At 28.1% G+C, this 17728-nt stretch overlaps 1 protein-coding gene across 1 annotated transcript in view; it reads left to right on the top strand.

The window, feature by feature from the left end:
* The window catches only part of LOC107442099 (carbonic anhydrase-related protein 10), a 59592-nt gene that overhangs the window by 6374 nt on the left and 35490 nt on the right, over positions 1-17728 (top strand). The gene's annotated exons all lie outside the window — the stretch shown is intronic.

Raw genomic sequence — 17728 nt, 5'->3', positions numbered from 1 at the left:
GAATAGGAATTCTTATATATATATACACACATCACCGTTGTTGAATAGCCACTTCAATTTTGAGTTTACGACTACCAATGTTGAACTCCGTAGCCTTCTAATTTTTGACCTAATCTAAAAGTCAAGGCTACTCCTGGATCCAGCATTGAGAGAAATTGTACTTTCGCAGAGGACTTTCTGCTAACCCACATTTGCGTTACACGAAGAAAAAAACCGCGAAAATCTTCCACGGTTAGCCTGACGGCAAGGGGACTCTAGCCCATGATTCATCTACCACTGAGAATATTTATGTCAGCACAGTGGTGGGTGTGAGCCGGGTGCATAATTTATATAGACCAGCCATCGTTGGGATTCCGACCCGGGTCCCTTCATTGAAAAGCAGGAGCTCTCTCCCCTGAGCCACCACGGATCTAGATATTTAATTTACAAATATTTCTGGTCGATGGTAGTTAGTTGAAGCATTTTCTGTCCTCGATTTTTTTTTTTTTGTCAATCTTTAACATTTCTTAAAGGTGGTAATCCTGAGAGTGATTCCTTAAAGTTCGTATTTGTATTCAATTTTTATTTCATGTACACTCATTAATAAGCATATTTAAAATTAAATTTCTGAGCCACTAAAACAGTAGGTTAGAATATAATCACACTATCAATAGACCAAAAGTTATTTAGGTGTTTCATTTTCCGCAATGAACTGAGACGAAAAAAATACCAATGTTATTTCGAATAATTTTTTTTTTTTGGTAATAAATGTTGATTTTTTTTCGAAAATAAAATTTGAGATTTCGTATGTTTCATGTTTTCATGAAATTCTTTTTTCTCCGTCTGTCTCCAAGTGAAGAATTGATCCGAACTATTCACGCTATTACTTTACACGCATACATACTTAGTAACTCAAACACAACCCATACGATAAGAACATTCTAATTAATTGAATAGAATACTAGAATAGATGTGCTTATAAATGCCTTAATATGATCCTATATAATGATAGTAGTAAAAAATAATTTAATTTCGCCATTGTTTTCAGATTTAGAATATATAGGTTTAATAAGTAAAATTCCATTAAAAAATAATTAAACTAAAAGCATTAGTGTGTCAGATTGGCTTAACGCATAATACAAACGCTACTTGTTGCTATGCAACGTTTTCTGCCAGTGTAGGGAATATTTTTTTAAATATAAAAATAATTAAACCGAAAAAATTTTAATATTTAAAAAAATAATTAAACGAAAATAATTAAACAAAAATGATTAAAAAAAATAATTTTAAACTAAAAGCATTAATATGTGAGATTGGCTTAACGCATAACACAAACGCTATGTGTTACTATTCAGAGTTGTTTGCTAGGGTACGAAACATTTTTTTAAATATAAAAATAATTAAATCTAAAAAATTTTAATATTTAAAAAAATAATTAAACAAAAATAATTAAAAAAAATGATTAAACAAAAATAATTTTAAACTAAAAGCATTAATATGTGAGATTGGCTTAACGCATAACACAAACGCTATGTGATACTATTCAGAGTTGTTTGCTAGTGTATGAAACATTTTTTAAATATAAAAATACTTAAGCTAAAAGAACTTAAATAATTAAACCAAAAGAACTTAAATAATTAAACTAAAAGCACTAATATGTGAGATTGGCTTAACGCTTAACACAAACGCTATGTGTTGCTATTCAGAGTTGTCTGCCAGTGTATGAAACATTTTTTTAAATATAAAAATAATTAAACTAAAAGAACTTAAATAATTAAACTAAAAGCACTAATATGTGAGATTGGCTTAACGCATAACACAAGCGCTATGTGTTGCTATTCAGAATTGTCTGCCAGTGTATGAAGCATTTTTAATTACCTATTGGTAACGCTGCAATGAAGCGAACCTCATCTACAAATTTAACCCTATGCCTAGTTAACCAGTTTTTAGGAACAGAATAGTGAGGAATGAGGATAGGTTGCTATGCAGCGTTGTCTGCCAGTGTATGAAATATTTTTAATTACCTATTGGTAACGCTGCAATGAAGCGAACCTCATCTACAAATTTAACCCTATGCCTAGTTAACCAGTTTTTAGGAACAGAATAGTGAGGAATGAGGATAGGTTGCTATGCAACGTTGCCTGCCAGTGTAAGAAACATTTTTAATTACCTATTGGTAACGCTGCAATGAAGCGAACCTCATCTACAAATTTAACCCTATACCTAGTTAACCAGTTTTTAGGAACAAAATAGTGAGGAACAAAGAAAGGAACAAAGCTTTCAGAATTCAGCTTTTTTAGGAACAAAGCTTTCAGAATTTTCGATAATTTTTCAACATTTTATAAGTCTCACCATGAAACAGCTGGTTCGTTCGTTGTAGTGGAACTGGGCGTCTGAGGCCTTACGGTCCTTTGTTGAAACAGCTGGATCAACGTGGCGTTGTATATGAACTTTTAAATCATTTATATATAGTGGTGTGGAAAAGAAGTTTCGATGAATAAAAAATTAAAACTTCAGCTTGGCTACCACTGGAATAAGTTTTTACAAATGCATTTTACAAATATATTACACTTAGAAAATCGGTTGCTCTGTATAATATATATACAGTCAGACCTCGATATAAGGTCATCCGCATATAAGGTCACCCCGCATATAAGGTCACTTTTCCAAAGTCTCGGCTCACTGAATAGGAATTCTTTGTTACAAAATATCGGATATATGGTCAAGTTTTAAAAATCGTTATCGCTTATAAGATCATTTTAATCTGAGGCGAGGGAAGCTCTTTTCTAATAAAAGCCTATTTAACTTCCTTACAAGGCAATTACCCCTCTCGAGTTCTTGGAAAATGTTGCAGCCAACAAACGAGCTACAATTTCTGAAATTATTTCACAAGTTGTGGACAATGACAGTGATCCTGAGACTGTAGCTGTAACTCATGTGGAAGCCTCCAATGCAATAAATGTGATACGAAATTTTTTTACAAATCATGAGGGAGCTGAGTAGCATTTTGAGAAGTTACAAAATCTAGAAAATATTGTTCAAAAAATGAAACCAAAAACGAGACGAACCTACATAAATGATTATTTTAAATAAGGTAAGATATAATGTATGTATGTGCACTTTGTGAAAATTTGTAAACAGCTTTATTGTAAATTAAATTTTTTTTTAAAATCTAACTTTCTTTAATTCTTTACTAATTCTGTTCAAATTTATTGACTTAAACATTTAATTTATGGCTGATCGTTTTCGTTTGTATTAAAATTTTTAATAAGTCTTAAGGTGTACTATTTACGTGCTTAGTTACGAACTGCTAATGAATCGGTCAAAAGGTCACCCCGTTTATAAGGTCACTTTTGCGATTGCGATGTCCCTTAGGGTGACCTTATANATATAATCTCACAGCGAAGAGACAAAAATTAATTAAAGAAAAGAGAGATTAACGAAGAATTGTATTACTGCACATAAGCTTCATTTATAGTACATGGAGCATAGTACATGAAAAAAGTTAAAAATAAAAAGAAACCAAGGGAAAATATTTATAAAGAGAAGAAAAAAATTATTAATAGATTCAAATTATTTCAAAATTTAAAAAATTAAAATTGAAAAAAATTAAAAAATGTGGAAAAGATATAAAAAATATGATCTCGTCGTCCGTTCTCGCGATTATAACCGCAAAAAAAAGGATGCTTTCTAAAGATATTGTAACAACCATGCATTACGATAATGGGAGTCCAACTATGAGGTCCTATAGTTCTAATAAATTGTTTAGAAAAATCTGTTTGTTTAAAAAATTCCGCTTTATTTCACTACTATTTCAGTTAATTTTTTAGTATCAAGTCTAATGTAAATGCATTGCAAATAACTTTTGTTTTGAGTGATACACTAGTAAATACTTAATATTAAAATACATCAACAATTCATTTTATTTGAAGTATTAAAATTTTAAAGAGTGGTTTATTTTTGTTTTGTTTCGTTGGCTTTTGAATTAATTTATTGATCATTTCAATAATTTTGTTTGAAATGTTTTTTTTTTATTTTTCTTCAGTAATTTTTTTTCTTTCTTTGCTCTCTTTTCCTTCCATTTTCCTGTTTTCTTTCCTTTGTTTGTTGCAAAATCTGAAGAAAAAGTTAAACATTTTTGAAAAATTGAAATAATTCATAGCTATTTCGGTCCTTTAATACCGAATTGTACAATCCGAAACTAATTCATAAAAAAGACAAAATACAGGCTTTATTCGATATATGAAGAGAAAAATTGGAAATTAAGAGAAAAAAAAGAAATATCATGATAACTTTATCCTTAAAAATTCAAGAAAATTAGAGTGTGTAACAATTTAACACTGAACAAACTTCCAAACAGTTTACTATGCAAGTAACAAAGTAAAGTCATTATATAACGAAAGAAGAAAAGTAATAAAATACAAGGTAAAAGAAAAAAAAATCAGTCGTTCGAATTTAGTTGGCTTTTGAATTATTTTATTGATCATTTCTATCATTTCGTTTTAATTTTTATCTGTAATTTTTCGTTTTTTTTCTTTCTTTTCTCTTTTTTTCTTCTTTCTTTTCTTTCTTTTTTGCAAAACATGAAAAAAAAATTGACACACTTTTGAAAAATTGAAATAATTCAGTGCTACATCGGTATTATCGAATTATACAACTCAAAACTAATTCATACAAAAAACAAAAAACAGACTTTAATCGATACATAAAGAGTAAAATTGGAAATTAAGAAAAAAAATTGAAATATCGCGATAACTATATCAATAAAAATTGAAAAAAAAAATTTGGTAGAGTGTGTGGCAATTTAATGTAGACCAAAAATTCCAAACAGTTTAGTATGCAAGGAAAAAAATAAAATCATTATTAAACAAAAGAAAAAAATAAAATACAAGGAAAAAGAAATCAATTGTTCGAATTTAGTTAACTTTTGAATTATTTTATTCATAATTTCTATCATATCGTTTTGAATTTGCGTTTTGATTTTTTTTTAGTAGTTTTTCTTTCTTTTCTCTCTTTTTTTTTCTTTGTTTCTTTTCCTTCTTTCCTTTTTTGAAAATCTGAAAACAAATTTCACATTTTTGAAAAATTGAAATAATTCAGTGCAAGATCAACACTTTATTACCAAATTATGCAATTCAAAACCAACTCACACAAAAAACAGACTATATTCCATACATAAAAAGTAAAACCCGAAATTAAGAGAAAAAATTGAAATACCATCATAATTTTCTCCGTAAAAATAGAAGAAAAATATGTTTGCTAGAGTATGCGACAATTTAACGGGGAACAAAACTTCCAAACAGTTTAGTATGCAAATAACAAAGTAAAGTCATTATAAAACAAAAGAAGAAAAATAATAAAATGCGAGGAAAAAAAATCAATTGTTCGAATTTAGTTATGGCGTTGCATAATGTAAAAGAAGAAAACTTTCCAACAAGACTCGTTACGGCATTGGAATAGTGTGGGGCCATTCGTTGGTCGTCTGAAGTCTAGTCCATTAGCCTTGTTCGCATTCTTACCTTTAGAGATCTATGCAATTACGTCTTGATGAAGACCATACCATTTATTACGCATGAAAATGAGATAACATAACAACAGAAAACCAATAACAGCCTTGCTTTTCTATTGATTACTTTTCTCTTCTTTATCAGAACAGTTAAAAAGCTCACTTTCATATAATTGTTGCATTAGTTAATATAATGTTTGGACTCTATTTACAATTCATTTTTTGATCCTTTTTAGTATTATATTTAAATTTGGATGATAAGTGTGATATTTAAAACAACTAAGTTCCTTTTTTTCTACATATTGAATAGTTAAAAAATTCACTTTTACATAATTGTTGAGTTAGTTAATATAATATTTGAACTTAACAATCCTTTATTTGGTTTATTTTATTATTATATGTCTTAATTTTAAATTCCCATGTTTAATGTTTAAAGCAAATAAATGTTCTTTTTTTTTTCAACAAATAGAACAGTAAAAAACTCACTTTCGCATAATTGTTGGGTTATTTAATAAATTATTTGGTCTTATCATTCCTTCATTTGGGTTTTTTATAATTATCTAAAAATTTCAAATTCACAATTTAAAATGATGATAAATTTGATACTTATAATAAATAAATTCTCTTTTTTCTCATCATATAGAACAGTGAAAAAAACTCAATTTCTCTTGAATTTTGGGTTGAACTTTGCCCTGCGATGCATCTACTGAGGCACCATAAACAGCCACTACTTTAAAATTAAGAAATTTTACACCTTGATCATTTGTTACAACATTATTATAAGAATTTTAAAATTGTATAATAATACTTTATTGTGTATTTTAAATGCTATAGTGCTGACATTAGATCAAACAGCATTTAAAAGTACTCGGAGTGCAAAGGGTGAATACAATATTTGAACATATTTAAGTTTATATTTAAGTTGATTATAAATTTAATATTAAAAACAAATAACTATCGTCCTAATTAACTAAAATAATAGTTGAAATATTAATTTTCAAATAGTTATTGAGTTAGTTAAAGAAATATTTGCAATAAAATACAATTTACTTCGAATTTATTTCGTTTTCTTACATTTTTTTAATATTATGCTAAAATTTTAATTTCATATTATAATTGATGATAAATGTTATATTTGAAATGAATTATCTTTTCTTACCTGTAATTAATTTTCTAAAATTAACAAACGCAATCATAAAAATTAGTATTTAGTAGTTAATGCAATATTTAAGAATATCTTGCAACTTACTTTCCCGGCTGAATTTTTTTCAGTACTTTCCTTCATTTTTAATATTTAAATATAAAGCAAATATTTTAAATTCATAATTTGTGTGGGCATTTGGAACAAACATATTTCGTTTTTTTAATCAAAATATAGAGCAGATATAAATCTTACTTTCGCACAATTATTTAATAAGTTAAAATAATAATTAAATTAAGAGACAATTTTCTTTTAATTTCTTCCATTTTAAGTCGCTTTTTACTGTTTATTAAATTTTAAATTATTATTTGAAATCGTTGATACGTGTAAAATTTTTAAACAAATAAATTCACACTCTAATAAACCTATAAAACAGCAAAAAGCATTTACTTTAATTTCATTATTTGGTTCGTTAGTATAATAATCGAGCTTCATCGGTACCTTACTTTTTTTGTTAAATTTCTTTCCTTCTTTTATGATTGGGTTTAAATATCAAATTCATATTTTAAAATGATAATAAGTATGAAATTGTGAAATAAATAAATTTACTTATTTATTAGCCTATAATAGAACAGTAAAAAATAATACTATTACTTTTATTTCATTATATGATTAACTGCTATTAATGTTTTATCTAAGCTAGCAATTTACTTTCTTTTTGTTGAATTTTCTCTATACTTTATTTCTTTTATTGCTGTTAAGTTTAACTTTTAAATTGCTGGTAAGTAGGAAATTGTGGAACAAATAATATTCCGTATCAGCAAATTATCAGTTAAAATACTTATTCTATCACATAATAGTTTGGTTATACTAGTTCGTAAAGTGTTGAAACTCAACGAAAATTTACTTTTTTGTTTAATTTAATTCCTTTGACCCTTTTTAACAATTCGTCTTTAATTTAAAGTACATATTTTAAGTTGATGTAAAGTGTGACGTATTGAAACAAATTAATTCAATTCTTTATTATATCATTCTTTAAAACAGGTTAAAAACTCTCTTTCACGTGATTATTTGATTTAACATAAAATTTAAAATTAAATATTAATTTCCTTGAATTAAATACTAGAATTAATTACTTGAATTAAATTGAATTAATTTACTTGATTGGTTTTTTATGTTTTTTATATTTTAAATTGATGATAAGTATGGTGTTTTGTAACAAATAAATTAATGTTATTTTCTCATAAAAGATAAAAAAATAACAAAATTTATTTGTTTTGAATTTTTCAAATTAGAAAAAAAACAGTGTATTCCCCTAATTTTATTTTCTTCATACCTATTACCGTAAAGTTTTCTCTTGTTATTTTGTGGTTTTATTAATATGAGTTTAAATTAATTATTTTTTATGAAAAAAATTTTATGTTATTTATTTTATGTTAAATTATTTTTTATGTAAAATAATAAAATTTAAAAAGAAATTGAAATCTTTTTAAATTTCCTTTTTCAATGATTGAGAAAAAAGAGATTATATATTTATATTTTAAATAGGTACAAAATTTCATTTTTTAGTTACGAATAAAATTGATTTAGCGTTCCACTTTTTTTTTAGAAAATGAACTAAAAAAGTTTTCCCAGTTCTAAAAAAAGTTTTCGATGAAGTTTACTGGAACCCTGAATATTCCGTGCAAGATTGTATGATTTGACATTGTCCATTCGTAAAACTGCCATGGTTAATTTTTAAATACACAATAAATAAATTTCTTCTTCGCAAACGCAAATAACTCAATTACTGTTATTTTCATTCTTTAGGAGTTGTACAGCGTGCAAAGAAATAAGCATACCACCCTAATTAACTTTTGATCTAATGGTTGGATCTTTCCTTTCAAGGACTCAATGGTTCGAGGGGCTAATCTCAAATATGTTAATTAATTAGTGCAAACGATATTTTAAGCTATGAAATCAAGCACAAAAAAGTTCTTTCCCTGAATTAACATGACTTTTCATAGATGGATTCGGATTTCTGACCCCTAAGTTATAGGGGGTTGCCTCAATCTGGGAAATAGGGTCCCTATAGTTTAGTCAGGAAAGCGATTTAAAGTTTTCAACCCTTAATGTGAATTTTACTTTTTGGGATTTCACCATATCTCGAATTTTGACTTTATAACTTTTTGTGAGAATTTAAACATTTTTACACTCAATTATTACATTTGTTTATTCAAAGGTAATTCCATACAAAATACAGGTTCCAGTAAATATTTATTATTATTTTATTTTGATAATAGTAAAAAAGAAATTCAATTGGAAGGTATGCAATTTTTTACATCATTTAAAAAAAATGTAATTTTAAATAGCAAAACATTAAACTAGAGCGAAATATATATTTCGAAATGTTTCATAAATATTTATCTCGTTATTCACCCTGAANAATTTTGACCTTAACCTTTACTTATATTTCATTATTTGGTTCGTTAGTATAATAATTGAGCTTCATTAGTAATTTACTTTTTTGTTGAATTTCTTTCTTTCTTTTATGCTTTCATTATTGGGTTTAAATTTCAAATTTCAATTTCAAAGTGATAATAGTTGCGAAATTCTGATATAAATAAATTTACTTATTTATTAACCTATGGAACAGCAAAAAATATTACTATTACTTTTATTTCATTATATAATTAACTGGTATAATGTTTGATCTTAATTTACTTTACTTTCAATTTACTTTCTTTCTGTTGAATTTTTTCTATTCTTTATTTCTGTTAAGTTTAACTTTTAAATTGCTGGTAAGTAGGAAATTGTGGAACAAATAATATTCCGCATCAACAAATACATCAGTCAGAATATTTATTCTATCACATAATAGTTTGGTTATAGTTCGTAAAGTTATACTAAAATTTACTTTCTTGCTTAATTTAACTTATTTCCTTTGAACTTTTTTTACTATTTGTCTTAAATTTAAAGTACATATTTTAAGTGTGATGTATTGAAACAAATAAATTCAATTCCTTATGACATTAATTTTTAAAACTGGTTAAAAACTCTCTTTCACGTAATTATTTGATTCATCATAAAATTTAAAATTTAAACTTAAATGTGAATTACTTGAATTAAATACTTGAATTAAATACTTGAATTAATTACTTGACTTAATTACTTGAACTAGTTACTTGAACTAGTTACTTGAATTAAACTGAATTAATTTACTTGATTGATTTTTTTTATGTTTTTCATATTTTAAATTGATGATAAGTATGGTGTTTTGTTACAAATAAATTACAATATTATTTTCTAGCAAAAAAAAATAGAAAAATAACATTATTTATTTATTTGAAATTTTTCAAATTAAAAATAAAACACCGTGTATTCCCCTAATTTTATTTTCTTCATACCTATTACACTAAAGCTTTCTCTTGTTATTTTGTGGTTAGATTAAAATGAGTTTAAATTAAAAGTGTGTTCAAATATTTTTTATGTAAATTAATATAATTAAAAAATATAAATTCAAATCTTTTTAAATTTCCTTTTTCAATGACTGAGAAAAAGGAGTTATATATTTATATTTTAAATAGGTGCAAAATTTCATCTTTTAGCTACGAATAAAATTGATTTAGCGTTGCACCTTTTTTCAGAAAATGAAATAAAAAAGTTTTCCCAGTGCTAAAGGAAGCTTTTAATAAAGCTTACGGGAACCCAGAATGTTCTGCACAAGATTGTGTGATTTGACATTGTCCGTTCGTAAAACTCCCATGATGAATTTTTAAATACACAGTAAATAAATTTCTTCTTCGCAAACGCAAATAACTAAATTACTGTTATTTTCATTCTTTAGGAATTGTACAGCGCTCAAAGAAATAAGCATACCACCCTGATTAACTTTTGATCTAATGGTTGGATCTTTCCTTTCAAGAATTCAATGGTTCGAGGGGGTAACCTCAAATATGTTAATTAATAAGTGCAAACGATATTTTAAGCTACGAAATCAAACACAAATAAGTTCTTTTCCTGAATTAACATGACGTTTTATCGATGGATTCGTATTTTTCACCCCTAAGATATAGGGGATTACCTCAATCTGGGAAATAGGGTCCCTATAGTTTAAGCAGGAAAGCGATTTAAAGTTTTCACCCCTTGATGTGAATTTTACTTTTTGGGATTTCACCATATCTCGAATTTTGACTTTATAACTTTTTGTGAGAATTTAAACATTTTTACACTCAATTATTACATTTGTTTATTCAAAGGTAATTCCATACAAAATACAGGTTCCAGTAAATATTTATTATTATTTTATTTTGATAATAGTAAAAAAGAAATTCAATTGGAAGGTATGCAATTTTTTACATCATTTAAAAAAAATGTAATTTTAAATAGCAAAACATTAAACTAGAGCGAAATATATATTTCGAAATGTTTCATAAATATTTATCTCGTTATTCACCCTGAAACTTTAATTTTCAAAATAAAAATGTTAGAAAAATTTAATTTCAAAAATTAGAAAAGTTAGTTTTTTTAAGAAAGCTAATAAATAATAGAATGGTATTAACTCCCTAAGAAAATCTTTGAATTGATTTTTCTGATCATCCTTCATAAAAAAATGCCATTCTCAAAAATGTCAAATAGATAAAATTTTGTTGGTTGTTCTCCATAAAAGATGCAAGCCTTTAAGAATATCCATGAAAGTTTTGTTCTCGTTATTTTCCATAAAAAAATGTTGCTTTTAAGGAATTTCATAGAAAGGATTTTTCAAGTTTTTATTTTTAAAAGAATGCAGGTGTCGTTGTTTTTCATTATATTTTTCTTGTGTTGCCTACCGTTAAAATAAGCAGTTCAGCAAAAATTTCCTTTTAAGTTATATCGTTATTCTTAAAGAAGTATTAGGCTGTTTAATTTGTGAAAAAATTTAAGAATTTAATATTTTTTTTCTTTCTTTACATTTATTTATTTTAAAAAAGAGCCTGTTAATCACTCTAGAGGACCATTGTTAATTACAATAATTACACTGGAAAACAAATTTTACACAAAATACCTGATCTGGCCTAATTCGGGTTTGGAGATTCTAAATCTGTTAGTAACGCTAAAGATTTCTTTAAACGACATTTCTAGCATATTTTTTTGACAAAATATACAAGTTTATAAAACAGAGGGTTGCATAATGTTATGACGAATTTCTAGAGGAATTATGGCATATCGTCAGGATTAAAAATGAATCAGGATCCTAGAAAAGTCATCGTGCGTGGTTACGGGAGCTTCCGTATTATGATTTACTCAGAATCACACGAAGAAGAAGTTCATGATAAAGAAGCGCCCTAGCAGTATGATGACATTTCCTGGCAGGGTCCCTATGCAATTTTAATCCTGATGGTGTGTCGTAACTACTCTAGAAGTTTGTCGTAACATTTATATGTTGTTGTAGACTTTAAAGGCAAAAGGTGCGATTATTTTTGTTTTCCAGTGGCGCCATCTATGGCCAAGAATTTGAATTCGGCCACACCCATACGTTACATCCGTTTATAAGGTGTACCCATTTATACGTCTATTGTTTCATCCACAGATAGTAATTTTGACCTTAACCAGCGAACAATCAATCTTCAATTCAGTATCGCCGGAGATATAATTCGTTATGGAAACATGAAGGACTTTGTGACCTGACGGAATGGAAACATAAAGGACTTTGTGATCTGACTGATTTAACGTGCCCCAGTCACCATTTACTGTACGAGGGGTCTACGGCCGGCGGGATTTGATCTCCCGTTGTCACAAACGAAAGTCCAGCGTTCTGCCAACTAATCTGTTCCTACCCTACAACTTTTATACAACCCCCTGATATGTATAACGTCTTTAAACTTGTATATTTTGGCAAAAAAAATCTAAAAATTTGTTTTAAATAACTGTTGCTTGGAGTAATAAAACCAATTGCAGATTTGAAATCAACGAAACAAAAGTATGAAAAATGTTAGAAAATCTCATGTATCAGAAAATAAATAAGAAAAAAAATCTTCTGTATTTTGTTAATGGTAATGTTTTATATCGTTAATTGTTAATGCTAAGAAAGCTGTTTACGAGCAAAACAATGATAATACCCTCCAAACATCTCCTGCATAAGAAATCTCTTTATTTTTTCAAAAATAAATTTTGCTCTATTAGTTTCCTGAAATACTATTTTAGTTTTCATAGCGCAATAAAAAGAAAAAAGTCGTCAAGCTACTTTTCTTGGAATCTATCTAGAAATACTTTGTTTTTTCAATTACACGGTACTGAAGGGGTTGTAAAAAAAGTATGAAATCTCTTCTATACTAACTCTATGTAAACAATCGTTCTTTTATCAACAAATGTTGTGGAAAATTTTAAAAGGCAAAACTGGGCACAATTTGAAGATCATTTTGAAGCTTTTAGAAATCCAGGCTTACCAACTATTGCGCCTTTTGCAAAATATTTCAGAGTGATAAACATTTAAAAGCCAAAACTTTTCAATATTTTCAGGGCTGCGAACTTTCTACTTTTTTAGTAAACATTTTTCTTAGAGGTAGCTAAGCATGCATTACAATGTTTTATTTTTTATTCGTTTGAACTTATTTTCCACATAAAAATGAATCAAAAGTTTATGTGCAACGCTACTCTGTTTCAGTTCTGTCGTGGAAAGGCATTTAAAATGTTGGCAAAATTAGCAAAAATTCTGAAAGCTTCGGTTTTTGAACATCTACCACTCCATAAAATATTTTACAAAAAGCGTAGTAGTTGGTTGGCCAGTATTTTTGGTAATTTTGCTAACATTTTAATAGCCTCACCAAGAGAGCTGTAGCAAAGTGGCGCTGTAGATGAGTTTTTAAAACATTTATACGTAGTGGTTTGAATAATAAATTCAAATCAATAGAAAATAATACGTCAATATTTTAACAAAGGTACCACTAGAATAAATGTTTACAAATAGCGTAGAAAATTGAGAGCATTGGAAATCACGTCATTTTTTTTCCATGCAAACTTTGAATCCACCCAAATGAGGAGAGTAAGTCAACAACTTATATCTAGCTTTAACGCCAGCAATTTTCGAAATAACTTTTTATGATGGAAATGTTTGTAGTAGAATAATTTTTTTAATCAGAGTGGTATTGAAAAAGGGAAGGAAAAATTTTTTAACTCCCTACTCTTATTTTGGTGGTTGCAAATTTTGCATGAGTAATAAGGATCAATTTTTTTAAAAAACTTCAAGCTTGTTCTTTAAAATTGCGCCAACAGTTCCGTCATGCAAAATTTTTGAATTAATCTGTTGCTAAAAACAATATTGTGTTTACATACAACTAGTATGGTTTTGTTAAATACCTGCAAATTGCGCCGCGATGGCTCAGGTGATAGAGAGTTTGCCTTCAAAAGAGGTGAATAGGTTCAAATCCCTCCAATGATTGGTCGATACGAATCCGCATCCGGCTTGCACCAACCACAGTGCTGATGAGAAATATCCTCAGTGGTAGACAGATCATGGGTTAGAGTACCGTTGCCGTCAGGCTAACAGTGGGAGGTTCTCGTGGTCCTCCTCTCCATGTAACGCAAATTAAAAAAGTCCTCCACGAAGGCAAAACTCCTTCCAATATTTGACCCAGTAGTTCCCTTATCTTCTGCATTGGGTTCAAAATTATAAGACTACGGAGTTGAACATTTGTAGTCGTAAACCTAAAAATTGGATTGGCTGTTCAACGACGGTTATGAAATCCCTGTAGATTTCATATTTAATTATTTTATTGGATCACTGAAAGCCCGGTAATTACTATGGTTTTCCCCTTAATATATCTAAATATTTGTGATGTAGCTCGTACCTGTTAATGTTCTTGTGTAATTGTAAGTGATTTCGTAATTTTAGATTGTAGGGGTTCGGTAATAAATCACATTAAACTTACAAAAATTCTAAAAATATTCTTTTCTAGGAATAACTACTTTTAATTAAAGATTCTGGTTAAGAAAAATAATTCGCGCACACGCAATACTGAAAAAGATATTGTTGACTGACAATGTGAATACGAGATAAGTATAGTTTAAACCTCATTTGGCTCATAACCAAAAGTACACGCAATGATTCTAATTAAGGTAGAAATATATGATGGCGCAAGTTCATAAATTAAAAAATAATGGAACATAAGTAAACATAAATGATTTAAAGTTAGAAAAAATTTATAAAACTATCAATTTGCTGAATGCTTTATTAGAGTACAAATTTCTCAAGAGTAAGTGAAAAATTAGAAAGTTATTATTAATTTATGAAACTGAGAGCTTTAAATAGAAATTTTTAAGTTTGGTCATGGGTAAAACAGGTTTTCAAAACCCCCATTTTCTGTTACATATAAGCGATTGAATTTTTTTCTCTTATTTAATTAAAAATTTATATTTCAGGAATTATAAGGATTCTATTTACTTCATTTTAGTCAAAAGATTTTATGAAGTGGTAGTGAATCAAAAAAAAAAGCTTACAGAATTTCGATTGATTTTACCAAAAATTCTCTCACCAAAATAAAATTGGGTACTCGGAATTTCGAACTACAACGCGTTTTGCAAAATATTTTTTAGCTAGGTAGACAATCAAAAACCAAGCAGAACCAGTTTTTTGATAATTTTGCTATCATTTCTAAAGCTTCACCAGAAATAAGTCGGAAAAAAATGGCGTCTCATATAAACTTTTTCATCTAAATATGAATTTTTTCACCTAAATAAAATTGAGTACTGAGAATTGCCAATTAGTACGCGTTTCGTAAAATATTTCTTCGGAAAGTAAGCAATCAAAGACTAGAGATTTCAGAATGTTTGGTAATTTTGCCAACATTTCAAAAGCATCACGAGAGGGCTGGAAAAAATGGCGTTTCATATAAACTTTTTAAACGTCTAGAAAATAACTTTAAATTATATTCAAAATAAACAATAATATCTTACTTACTTTTCCAAAAAGTGTAGAAAGTTGACAACCGATATATTGTTACAGGCGAGTTGTTGAAACTCCTTTCACTTTTATTTATTCATAATCCTTTTAATTATTCAATCTTAACTACCACTCTGACTTACATTTCAAATTATTCTTATTTAAAACAAAAACACTTTTTACATTTCAACTGTAGAGTGAAAAAACAATTAGCTAGAAAAATTTGATAATTTTAATTTCTTTTGATGTAATTTTGAATATTATTAGTCTGTACTTTTTGCATTTCCAGTAGCATGCGAATACTAATCGATAATTTAAGTATTTTATATGAAATATTGAATTGTTTACTTGTACTGGTTGGAAAAATATTTAAATATATATATATTTTTCTGATTGAAAGTCACACATAGAGTTTAGTAGCAAGTTACTAGAGGGAATTGTACAAAACTTTCAGAGATTATAAAAAATTCTTAAATGTTATAAAGAAAATCATAAAAATGCAAAAAGCAGTTCTTAATTTCAAATTAAAATATGTTCTTTACCTTACAAATATAAAATAAATGCAATATTAAATAGTGAATTTATTGAAAAACTAATACCGAAAAAAAATTCCCATGCACTTTAAAATAGCAAAAGTTGGGAAATAATTTCACTGTGTTTCTTTATTTCTTGTAAAATTGCACAATTTTTAATCGGTTACTATAGCGACGTTAAAATAAAAGAGAATTGCAGAGGAGGTGAAGGGGGAATTAATTCACTTTCTTGCTATCTGGAGTACAAAAAGTCACTTTTCTCTTAAAACCAAACACAAAAAAATGAAAAATATTGCACAATTATTTTTTCATTTCATGACGATTTTTGACATTCTAAAAAATTATCTTTTCTTTCTAAATACCAAAGATTTTTATTAATATTTCTGTTTGAGTTCGAACACGCTTTCGTTTTTAATTCTGTACTATTTTAACATACTTTGCAGCATACATCAGAGCAATTGCCATCCTGGCAAATAGAATGTCATATTAAGTGTCGAAAATCCATAGTTGCTGCTAGTAATATTTTTGTGATTTGAGAGGGGCTATAAAGGTGTTGCAGCAAACCAATTCTATTAAATTTTAAGTACAGACCAAGGATGCCAACTACTACGCTTTTTTTCAGAGTGGCCGAGAATTTAAAGCTGAAACTTTCGGAGTATTCGGTAATTTTGCCAACATTTTAAAAGCCTCACAAACAAAGAGATGGTAGAGGTAGTAAGTTCTATTCCCACCTGCCGAAGACTCCTCGTGTTATAAATGGTGACTGGTGCCTGCTAAATCGGTCAGGTCACAAATTCCGCTATGTTCTCATAATAAATTATACCTCTTGTGGTACTGAATTGGATATTGATCGTTCTCTGGTTTAGGTCTAAATTACGATCAGTGGATGAATGAATGGATGCATGAATGGGCCCGCTCTATAAAACGGATTGTAAGGTATGTGTGATTGAAGTCGTATTTTTGACTATAGATGGCGCCACTAAAGACCAAAAATCTATCTATCTTAAAATTTGCTTGGTTTCACTAAGCAGGCTTGCTGATATTGACATTACAAAGTGGCGTTTCATGAAACATTTGAATCATTTTCTTTTAGTCATCAGGAAAATAATTTTAAATCTAGTTTACAAAACAAAGAATAATACATTAAAAAATAAAATTAGCTTCTATTCGAAGAAATTTTTCCAAAAAGCTTAGAAAGTTGTCGACAATGTACAGGGTGGCCTCAATCATGAAAATTTAAAAAGTGATCACAAATTTTTAATGAAATTATTGGTATTTTTTAAGTTTTCATCATTTTACTTAATTAATGCATATATGATAGTTTTTCTCGAAGTCTGATTCTAGTTAGAGAATTGGACACCGATCCGTATGTTCTAGCTGAGACTAACCGAGTACATACGTGCTCTTAAAATCTGTGGAATCAAAAGTCCTGCAGTCGATCTCCGAGCAGTACCATGGGTTCACAGTTCTGAAGAAAATTTTCTTCCCCTATGACTATATTAAGGAAGTAGCCTCACAAATAAGATCCCTTTTGCAGAAGATTAAAATTGTTATGCATGTCTTTAAATCATCCTCAGGGACATATTTCCCAGACCGTCGCCAGACAGACCCCCAAGTGCTGCTTTAGTGGGACGCTAGTAAAAGTACTATATATAAGTTGACAACCGATATAT

Source organism: Parasteatoda tepidariorum, chromosome X2 (assembly GCF_043381705.1).
Source record: "Parasteatoda tepidariorum isolate YZ-2023 chromosome X2, CAS_Ptep_4.0, whole genome shotgun sequence".
Classification (NCBI taxonomy): domain Eukaryota; kingdom Metazoa; phylum Arthropoda; class Arachnida; order Araneae; family Theridiidae; genus Parasteatoda; species Parasteatoda tepidariorum.
This window is presented reverse-complemented; position numbering and strand designations above follow the sequence as displayed.